This window comes from Danio rerio, chromosome 2, assembly GCF_049306965.1.
Source record: "Danio rerio strain Tuebingen ecotype United States chromosome 2, GRCz12tu, whole genome shotgun sequence".
Classification (NCBI taxonomy): Eukaryota; Metazoa; Chordata; class Actinopteri; order Cypriniformes; family Danionidae; genus Danio; species Danio rerio.
The window spans coordinates 58,671,957-58,682,259 of record NC_133177.1 but is presented as its reverse complement, the minus strand read 5'-3'; positions in this window follow the sequence as shown (position 1 = coordinate 58,682,259).

The following is a 10,303-nucleotide window of genomic DNA, read 5'->3' as shown; positions in this document are numbered from 1 at the left end:
CATGATAAATATTTTTAAAAGATGGTTTAAATGTTTATATAATTAAAAACAATTTTTAATGAATTATGGTTGAATTATAAAGACATTTTATTATATATATATATATATATATATATATATATATATATATATATATATATATATATATATATATATATATATATGTGTATACATACACACACACACACACACACTCACTTTATTAGTAGGGCCACACGGAATCTGCGGACGTTTTTTGCTATTTCTGGGGAGAATTTTGGTAAAAATCTGCGGATTTCTGCGGAATTATTTTGGGGGTATCTAGTGGAGTGTCATAACTAAAACCTTAATATATAAAATAAAAAGTAATAAATTACTGAATAAAAACTGAACAAATTCAGATTTACACATTTACTCAAGTAAATAAACAGAATTAATGATGGGCTAAAAATTTGCAGAAATCTGCGGAAAATCTGTGGAATTCTGTGCGCGCAGGTTCCGTGTGGGCCTATTTATTAGGTACACCTACTAGTACCAGGTTGGACCCCCTTTTGCCTTCAGAACTGTCTTAATCCTTCGTGGCATAGCTTCAACATGGTACTGGAAATATTCCTCAGAGACTTTGCTCCATATTGACATGACAGCATCACGCAGTCGCTGCAGATTTGTCAGCTGCATATCCATGATGCGATTCTCCCATTCCCAAAGGTGCTGTATTGGATTAAGATCTGGTGACTGTGGAGGCCATTTGAGTACAGTGAACTCATTGTCATGTTCAAGAAACCAGTCTGACATGATTCACGCTTTATGACATGGCGCATTATCCTGCTGGAAGTAGCCATCAGAAGATGAGTACACATAAAGGGATGGACATGGTCAGCAACAATACTCAGGTAGACTGTGGCGTTATATATAATGTGAAAAAAAGTTTTATTATAATATTAAGCCTATCAAAATCTAAACACACACAAGCAGCAGTAAGGACTTTAGTAATTTTTTTGGTTGTTTTGAATGACAGTCAGTGCCAGCTTTTATTCGTTATTCACTATAATTATTAATAATAATTAGTCCTTTTTGTAGATAAGTCTGAAGAACAGGAGGCTCATTGTTATTTTAGAGGAACAATAGAGATATTAGTCAAACTCAGCTTTATTGTCAATTCAGCCACATGTACAGGACATATAAAGAATTAGGTGCTAGGTGCCTATAACATATAATGTTAATATAAAAAGTAGAATTTTAAGAAAAATTAAATTTACATTATATACAATTGTACATAAAATGCAGTCTAAAAATATACAAAAGGAATAAAAATTTGTAAACAATACATTTACATTTACATTTAGTCATTTAGCAGACGTTTTTATCCAAAGCGACTTACAAATGAGGACAAGGAAGCAATTTACATAACTAAGAGCAACAATGAATAAGTGCTATAGGCAAGTTTCAGGTCTGTAAAGTCTAAGAAGGGAAGTATTAGTAGTATTAGTGTTTTTTTTTTTTTGGTACAGTTAGTGTGATATTCAGAGAGGCAATTGCAGATTAGGAAGTGAAGTGGAGACTAAATAGTTGAGTTTTTAGTCGTTTCTTGAAGACAGCGAGTGACTCTGCCGTTCTGATGCAGTTAGGGAGTTCATTCCACCAACTGGGCAGATTGAGCGTGAGCGTTCGCGAAAGTGATTTCTTCCCTCTTTGGGATGGAACCCCGAGGCGACGTTCATTCACAGAACGCAAGTTTCTGGAGGGCACATACATCTGCAGAAGTGAGAGCAGATAAGAAGGAGCAATGCCAGAAGTCACTTTGTAGGCAAACATCAGAGCTTTGAATTTGATGCAAGCATTTGCCCTTAATGTCAATAAAATGACATTAAGGGCAAATGAGTGCAAACCAGAGTTGTGCAGATAAAGAACAGTATATAGTGCAAAAAGGCTTGTAAACATGATAGAGCGAGCGCCTTGTGACTGTCTCTGCATTTCAGGCTGGCAGTGCGTCTGGCTGTTGCTTTATATCTGCAGTCTCAGATGTCGAAATGTCTTCTGTCCTCCTTCAGGTTATGCAACGGTCAACAGGAATTTGAAGAATTCATGTTTGTCATTGGCACCCTTATAAGTGTCCTTTAGATATTACTGCATTAGTTGGGTTTAGAATGATTATCAGCCTGTTTGGTCACATAATATTCATATATATATATATGTAATCATTTAAAACCTGAGATACAGCTATTGGAAAATCTGGGAACGGAGTGTTGAAAAAACTTACATTTCGAGAAAACTCAAATTTGAAGTTGTCAAAATGAAGTTCTCAGCAGTGTGTATTACTAATCAAAAATTAACTTTCGATATATTTAGGGCAGGCAGCACAGTGGCGCAGTGGGTAGCACAATCGCCTCACACCAAGAAGGTCGCTGGTTCGAGCCCTGACTGGGTCAGTTGGCATTTCTGTGTGGAGTTTGCATGTGTTTCCTCCAGGTTCTCTTGTTTCCCCACAAGTCAAAAACATGTGGTATTGGTGAATTGGGTAAGCTAAATTGTGAATGTGTGTGAATGGGATGTTTCCAAGTGATGGGTTGCAGCTGGAAGGGCATCCGCTGCGTAAAACATATGCTGGATAAGTTGGCGGTTCATTCCACTGAGGTTACCCCTCATAAATAAAGAGACTAAGCCGAAAAGAAAATGAATGAATGAATGAATGTATAGGTAACACTTTACACTAAGGTTCATTAGGTAATGCATTTACTAACATGAGCTAATCATGAACATCACATGTACAGCATTTATTAATCATAATTAAACATTTACTAATGCATTATTAACATCCAAGTCCATGCTTGTTAACATTAGTTAATGCACCATGAGTTAACGTGAACTAACAATGAACTACTGTATTTTCATTAACTAACATGAACAAATACTACTAAATGTAATGTTCATTGTTTGTTCATGTTAGTAAATGCATTAATTAACATTAACAAATGAACCTTATTGTAAAGTGTGAACAATTAATATTTAGGGTAAGAAATTAACTAAATGTCTTCATTAAACATTTCCTTATCTACCTATTATTTGGCATAAAGTAAGAATCAAGTAGGTTCATACAATGTATTGTTGGTTATTCCAACAAATATAGCTTTAAGATATAAGACTGGATTTGTGGTACAGGATATTACAGTTTATAAGTTCACTATGTAACACACTTGAAGAAGACAACAAGCGTGTGATGAACTTGGGTTCTTTTATTCAGCCAGCGTATCTGATACAGATATCGCTAGAGCTTCGTACACAACAACAGTGCTACATTTTCACATTGTTATGATCCTGTCTTCTCTTTCATTTACATTTACATTTACATTTAGTCATTTAGCAGACGCTTTTATCCAAAGCGACTTACAAATGAGGACAAGGAAGCAATTTACACAACTAAGAGCAACAATGAATAAGTGCTGTAGGCAAGTTTCAGGTCTGTAAAGTCTAAGAAGGGAAGTATTAGTAGTATTAGTTTTTTTTTTTTTTTTGGTACAGTTAGTGTGATATTCAGAGAGGCAATTGCAGATTAGGAAGTGAAGTGGAGACTAAATAGTTGAGTTTTTAGTCGTTTCTTGAAGACAGCGAGTGACTCTGCCGTTCTGATGCAGTTAGGGAGTTCATTCCACCAACTGGGCAGATTGAGCGTGAGCGTTCGCGAAAAGTGATTTCTTCCCTCTTTGGGATGAAACCACGAGGCGACGTTCATTCACAGAACGCAAGTTTCTGGAGGGCACATAGATCTGCAGAAGTGAGATCAGATAAGAAGGAGCAAAGCCAGAAGTCACTTTGTAGGCAAACATCAGAGCTTTGAATTTGATGCGAGCAGCAACTGGCAGCCAGTGCAAACGGATGAGCAGCGGAGTGACATGTGCTCGTTTAGGTTCATTGAAGACCACTCGTGCTGCTGCGTTCTGGAGCAGTTGAAGAGGCTTGATAGAGTTAGCTGGAAGCCCAGCTAGTAGAGAGTTGCAGTAATCCAGTTTGGAGAGAACAAGAGCTTGAACAAGGAGTTGAGCTGCATGTTCAGAAAAGAAGGGTCTTTCTTACTGTAATGAAGTTTACGGCCCTTTGGCCGCCGGGAAAAAGGAGGCGGAGAACCGAGGCAGGTTTAAAATATTTATTAATAATAATGACGGCAGCTCCTCACGGAGACTGCCATTTAAACCAAAACAAACGGACGGCAGCTCCTCGCGGAGACTGCCGTCAAACTGAAAGCAAAAGTAAAATAACATGCCCGGGCCCGGTCCTCTCTCGGCTTCCTCTGCCATCGGTCCTCCTTTTATGGTCCAGAGCTCCTTCCGTGGGATCCGAGGCAGGTGCGCACCGCACGTGTATCCACTTACGCGGTGGCCTCACCCCGTTCCCACGGCTCTCGGCCACGCCCCCTCGCCACACTTACCTTTCGGTGGCCTCGCAATGTGACGTCACCGTTAATTAGTTGATTTATGGGTGGAGAATGTATATATTTGAATTTTTTGTGAAGAACGGCACTTCCTCTGGTGGACCGTTATTCCACAGAGAGGTCATTTTGCTCCAACTCTTTAGTGTTGCCGTCTTATGTGTTGTTGTGTATTTTGTTGAGAGAATTTCATCTGATTTCTTATTTATTTCAAATCCCTAGACAGTTTGTTATACTTTATTATTCCCTTTAATAAATGTTTTTTTCCTTATATACCTTTTTGTGTATCTGAGCCTTTTTATGGTACGGTCGGGGGCGAGCTGGCCATAACAACATTAAAAAAAGCTAACCCTCCTTCTCTTCCTTTTTCTCAGGTCTGCCCCTGCGGGGATTCTCCACAGAGCTACTGCCACCTGCCAGACACTCATCGCAACGGTGTAAGTCAGGCATGTCCAAACCTGGTCCTGGAGGGCTGGTGTCCTGCAAAGTTTAGTTCCAACCCCAATCAGACACACCTGGGCTAGCTAATCAAGCTCTGACTAGGCTTTCTAGAAACATCCTTGCAGGTGTGTTGAGGCAAGTTGGAGCTAAAATCTGCAGGACATCGGCCCTACAGGACCAAGTTTGGACATGCTTGGTGTAAGTATACAAATACTATACACCAGTGGTGGCCAACCTTGTTCCTGGAGAGCCACCTTCCTGCAGATTTCAGTTGCTACCCATATCAAACACACCTGAACCAATTAATTAGGACCTGAACACCACGTGATAATTACAGGCAGGTGTGTTTGATATGGGTTGCAACTGAAATCTGCAGGAAGGTGGCTCTCCAGGATCAGGGTTGGCCACCCCTGCTATACATGCACTGGCCAAATAATTAAACATATTAAACAGTTATTAAAGACATTATTTGGGTGGGGGGGCTAGCTTTTAATACACAATTTACAAGTATATTCTAGTTTTCCCCTCAACTATAGCAAAACTACAGTATAATGGAGCATTCATTAACAAATATGTTGTAAATGCTACAATAAATGCACATGCATAATATAGTAAAGTACATGTACAGTCGAAGTCAGAATTATTTGCCCCCCTGAATTATATTTTCCCCCAATTTCTGTTTAACAGAGAGAAGATTTCTTCAGCACATTTCTAAACATAATAGTTTTAATAACTCATTTCTAATAACTGATTCATTTTATCTTTGTCTTGATGACAGTAGGGCGACGCAGTGGCGCAGTAGTCTTGCTGTGGCCTCACAGATCACTGTTTTGAGCCCCGGCTGGGTCAGTTGGCTTTTTTGTGTGGAGTTTGCATGTTCTCCCTGTGTTCGCGTGTGTTTCCTCCGGGTTCTTTGGTTTCCCCCACAGTCCAAACACATGCGCTATAGGTGAACTGGGAAGGCTGTCCGTAGTGTATGTGTGGGAATGAGTGTGTTTGGATGCTTTCCAGAGATGGGTTGCAGCTGGAAGGCCATCCGCTGCGTAAAGCATATGCTAGATAAGTTGGCGGTTTATAAATAATAAATGAATGATATATCTCATATATATTTGACTAGATATTTTTCAAGACACTTTCTCTACAGCTTAAAGTGACATTTAAAGGCTTAACTAGGGTAATTAGGCAAGTAATTGAAAATCAATGGTTTGTTCTGACTGTTGAAAAAAGGTATAGCTTAAAGGGGCTGATAATTTTGTCCCTAAAATGTTTTAGAAAAATTAAAACTGCTTTTATTCTTGCCGAAATAAAACAAATAAGACATTCTCCAGAAGAAAAAATATTATCAGACATACTGTAAAAATTTCCTTGCTCTGTTAAACATCATTTAGGAAATATTTTAAACTGTATATATGTATATACATTCAGCTGTATATATATATATATATATATATATATATATATATATATATATATATATATATATATATATATATATATATATATATATATATAGCTGAAGTCAGAATTATTAGCCCCCTTTTGATTGATTTATTTATTTTTTATTTCCCAAATGGTTTCCCAGATTTATTTTATCTTTGCCATGATGGCAGCACATAATATTTGACAAATATTTTACTAGATACTAGTATTTAGTTTAAAGTGACATTTAAAGGTTAATTAGGCAAGTCATTGGACAACAGTGTTTTGTTCTGCAGCCAATCATAAAAATTTTTTTTATTGAAATACATTTAATAAAAAAATCAAGCCCAGGACTCAAACATAATTTAAAGAAACATCGTGTATGTCTGCAAACGAGTTTCTGTCAGACCTCAAAGCGTTCAACATCACACATCCACTTTTTAAAATTAACTATAGCCTACTAATATGAGCGGTTCATGTGCTGCACCGCCCCCTGTCGACAAGTTAATGCACTTTTCTCACTCCACTACAATCGTATCTGGATGCAGCCTTTATGATGCAAACTGAGACTGCATATCTCAGTGATGTAGACACAGTACACTCAATGGAGCTAGAGACGTCACTGTGAGGGGTAGGGGTGTGGTTAGGTGAGTCTATTAAAAGGCATTTGATCATGCACCTCCGATCTGCTCCGATCATGCACCTCCGATCTTGCATTTTTGTCCAAATTAAGGACGCGAGTGCATGGCATTTTTTAAATGTAACACTACTTATCAAGATGAATAACTCAAAATGAATGGTGTTGTTTATCATTAACAGATTCAAGACAAAAATGTAGAGAAAATGTAGTATATGGAAAATACCTTTTTTTTCATAAACACATGCCTTTTTAGAAAAAAATCGACGTCAGTGAAAGTGAATGAATATGAATATTTGATATTTGTGATCTCTTTGGAAAAATACATTTTGTTCAATTTTGTTCCTCTGCAGAACTGTTTTATTGGGATGCACAAGAGTTAAAAAAGTAAAGAAACCCCTTGGTTTTAATGCGAAGGCAACTGGTTTGCTTTTATTTAATTTTATTTATTAAAAAATAAAAATAAAAAAGTAACCAATGTTATTTTACAGTATTTTAATGACGATTTTTTTAAAATCCCTGTAACTGAGAGATGAGTGCAATTGAATCAGAGTGTGGGTGTTTACAAATCTCACCACTGGAGAGCAGCAGCCGCGCACGCACGCACGCAAGCACACACACAGAGGCGCAAAAAGGGGGTATGCACTATATGCGGCGTATACTTGGGCCACACATAACTATTTATTTATGCCAAACTATTTTTGAATCTATAAGTTTCAAATAATCAAAACAAATATTTTTTTGTTAATGTTTATTTAGCATTTTATACGAGTATAATACCTTTTGTATTTTATTAAATAAACATAATACCCCCCTCCGCCTCCATTGACCATTTGATTGATCTGTTGCAGCTGGATAAAAAATAAAAATAATATTTGGATTAAAAAATTCCCCTATACAAATTGTATAATGATTAACATTTCTTAACCCTGTTAAAACTCACGCATGAATAAATAGTCAGAATATTCACTTTTTTGAAACTGAAATGTTAATTAATCCTTCTATCAAGATCCATTATTATACCATATACATGGTTTTATAAATTTAGGATGTATCATATTGATACATCAGGCCTTTTGGTAACTTTTTAAAACTTGGTAACTTTTTTTAGGTACAAAAAAGTTTGCCCATAACATTTTGAAGAAACTAAACATTTCAGGCAGTTTGTCTCTGTTTGTTTTTTACACTAAACATTTTACAGTCTTTTTTATTTCACTCTGTGAGAGGTGTAATAGCAGTTTCAGTCAATTGGTCATGCAAAAACAGACCTTACACCTCTCACAGTATGCATGTGAGTGTCACAATCTCCAGCGATCATAACTCCTCAGATCGCTGGATCTCACTCACAATAACTTCCGCTATTTCTGGACTACATATTCATTCATGCACTCCGGTCACACTCACACATGCTTCCTCATCTAGACTGATTACTCGCACCACCTGAGGATTGTCAGAGACTGATTGCAAACACTATTTAAGCAGCACACTCACTCACTCCCATTGCCGAGTCGTGTTAACTGTAATAGTAACACTACAACGCGTTTTCCTTGTCTTGTTTCTCTGTGTTTTGACCTTAGCCCAGCTCATGGGTCACCAACCCTGTTCCTAGAGAACTACCTTCCTGCAGAATTCAGTCCCAACCCTGATCAAACACACCTGAACCAATTAATAGTACCTAAAGCAGCACTTGATAATTACAAACAGGTGTTTTTGGTCAGGGTTGCAACTGAAATCTGCAGAATGGTGTCTCGAGGAACAGGGCTGGCCTTCTGACCTCCTTGCCTCCCTGTTACAAGATCTTAATTCTTTGTGACTTATCATGCTTAGTGTAATTATACTTTTACTACTTCATACTATTTCAGTTATGTCCAGAACTATGAAATGTATTTGTTTGAAGCACGTTGACGAGGAAAAAATTCCCTCAATTTATTAATGGAAACATTTTGGGGGCAAAACGTCAACCTGCATACCCCATCCAGATTAACAATAGGTACAAGAATATCAAAAACGGATTTTTAAAAATTTTTAGATTCATTATTTGAGAAGAAGATAAATAATATTAGATGGATGACAATAAGAAACAAAACAAAATAAAGCTTTACAATATAAGCTTTTCAAAGTGTTAATTCAAACCTGTTTTTTTCCCAAAGTTGTGAATATTTCTACTTTTAAATGTTCTGAATAATATGCAAATTACTTCTTATTTCTACTTTCATTTTTTGCTTCATTAATGTACACACAGCACCACATATTGACAGAAAAACTGATTTAACGAAAGAAAAAAAAACCGAAAAACTAAAATATTACAGGGTACTACTTTTCAGAGCCTTTGCTGTGACACTTATATATTAAACTGAGGTGCTGTTCTTTTCTTCTGATCATCCTTGAGATGGTTCTACACCTTCATTTGAGTCCAGCTGTATTTGATTATACTGATTGCACTTGGTTAGGAAATTCACACACCTGCCTATATAAGACCGCACAGCTCACAATGCATGTCAGAACAGATGACAATCATGAGGTCAGAGGAACTGCCTGAAGAGCTCAGAGAGACAATTGTGGCAAGGCACAGATCTGGCTGAAGTTACAATTTTATTTTTGCTGCACTTTAGAGCAAGTCAGAATTGAACTATTAGCCCGCTTTTGAATTTTATTTTATTTTTTAAATATTTCACAAATTATGTTTAACAGAGCAAAGGAATTTTCACAGTATGATATTTTTTTCTTCTGGAGAAAGTCTTTGTTTTATTTTGGCTAGAATAAAAGTAGTTATTAATTTTTTAAACATTATTTCAAGAACAAAATTATTAACCCCTTTAAGGAAATTTACAGAACAAACCACTGTTATACAATAACTTGCCTACATCCCCTAACCTGCCTAGTTACGCTAATTAACCTAGTTAAGCCTTTAAATGTCACTTTAAGCTGTATAGAAGTGTCTTGAAAAATATCTAGTCAAATATTATTTACTGTCATCATGGCAAAGATAAAATATATCAGTTATTAGAGATGAGTTATTAAAACTATTATGATTAACAATGTGTTGAAAAAATATTTTCTGTTAAACAGAAACTGGGGGAAAAAATAAACAGGGGGCTAATAATTCTGACTTTAACTGTGTGTATGTCTGTGTGTGTGTGTGTGTGTGTGTGTGTGTGTGTATATATATATATATATATATATATATATATATATATATATATATATCTTTTTTTAAGGAGCTGAGCCTCCCTAAAATGAAAATCTTAAATTTTCCCCTGGCCCAGCCAGAGCCCTAATTTAAACCCAATTGAGCATCGCTGGAGAGACTTAAAAATGTCTGTCCACCAACATTTACCATTTAACCTGACAGAACTGGATAGGATCTGCAAGGAGGAATGGCAGATGATTCCCAAAACAAGGAG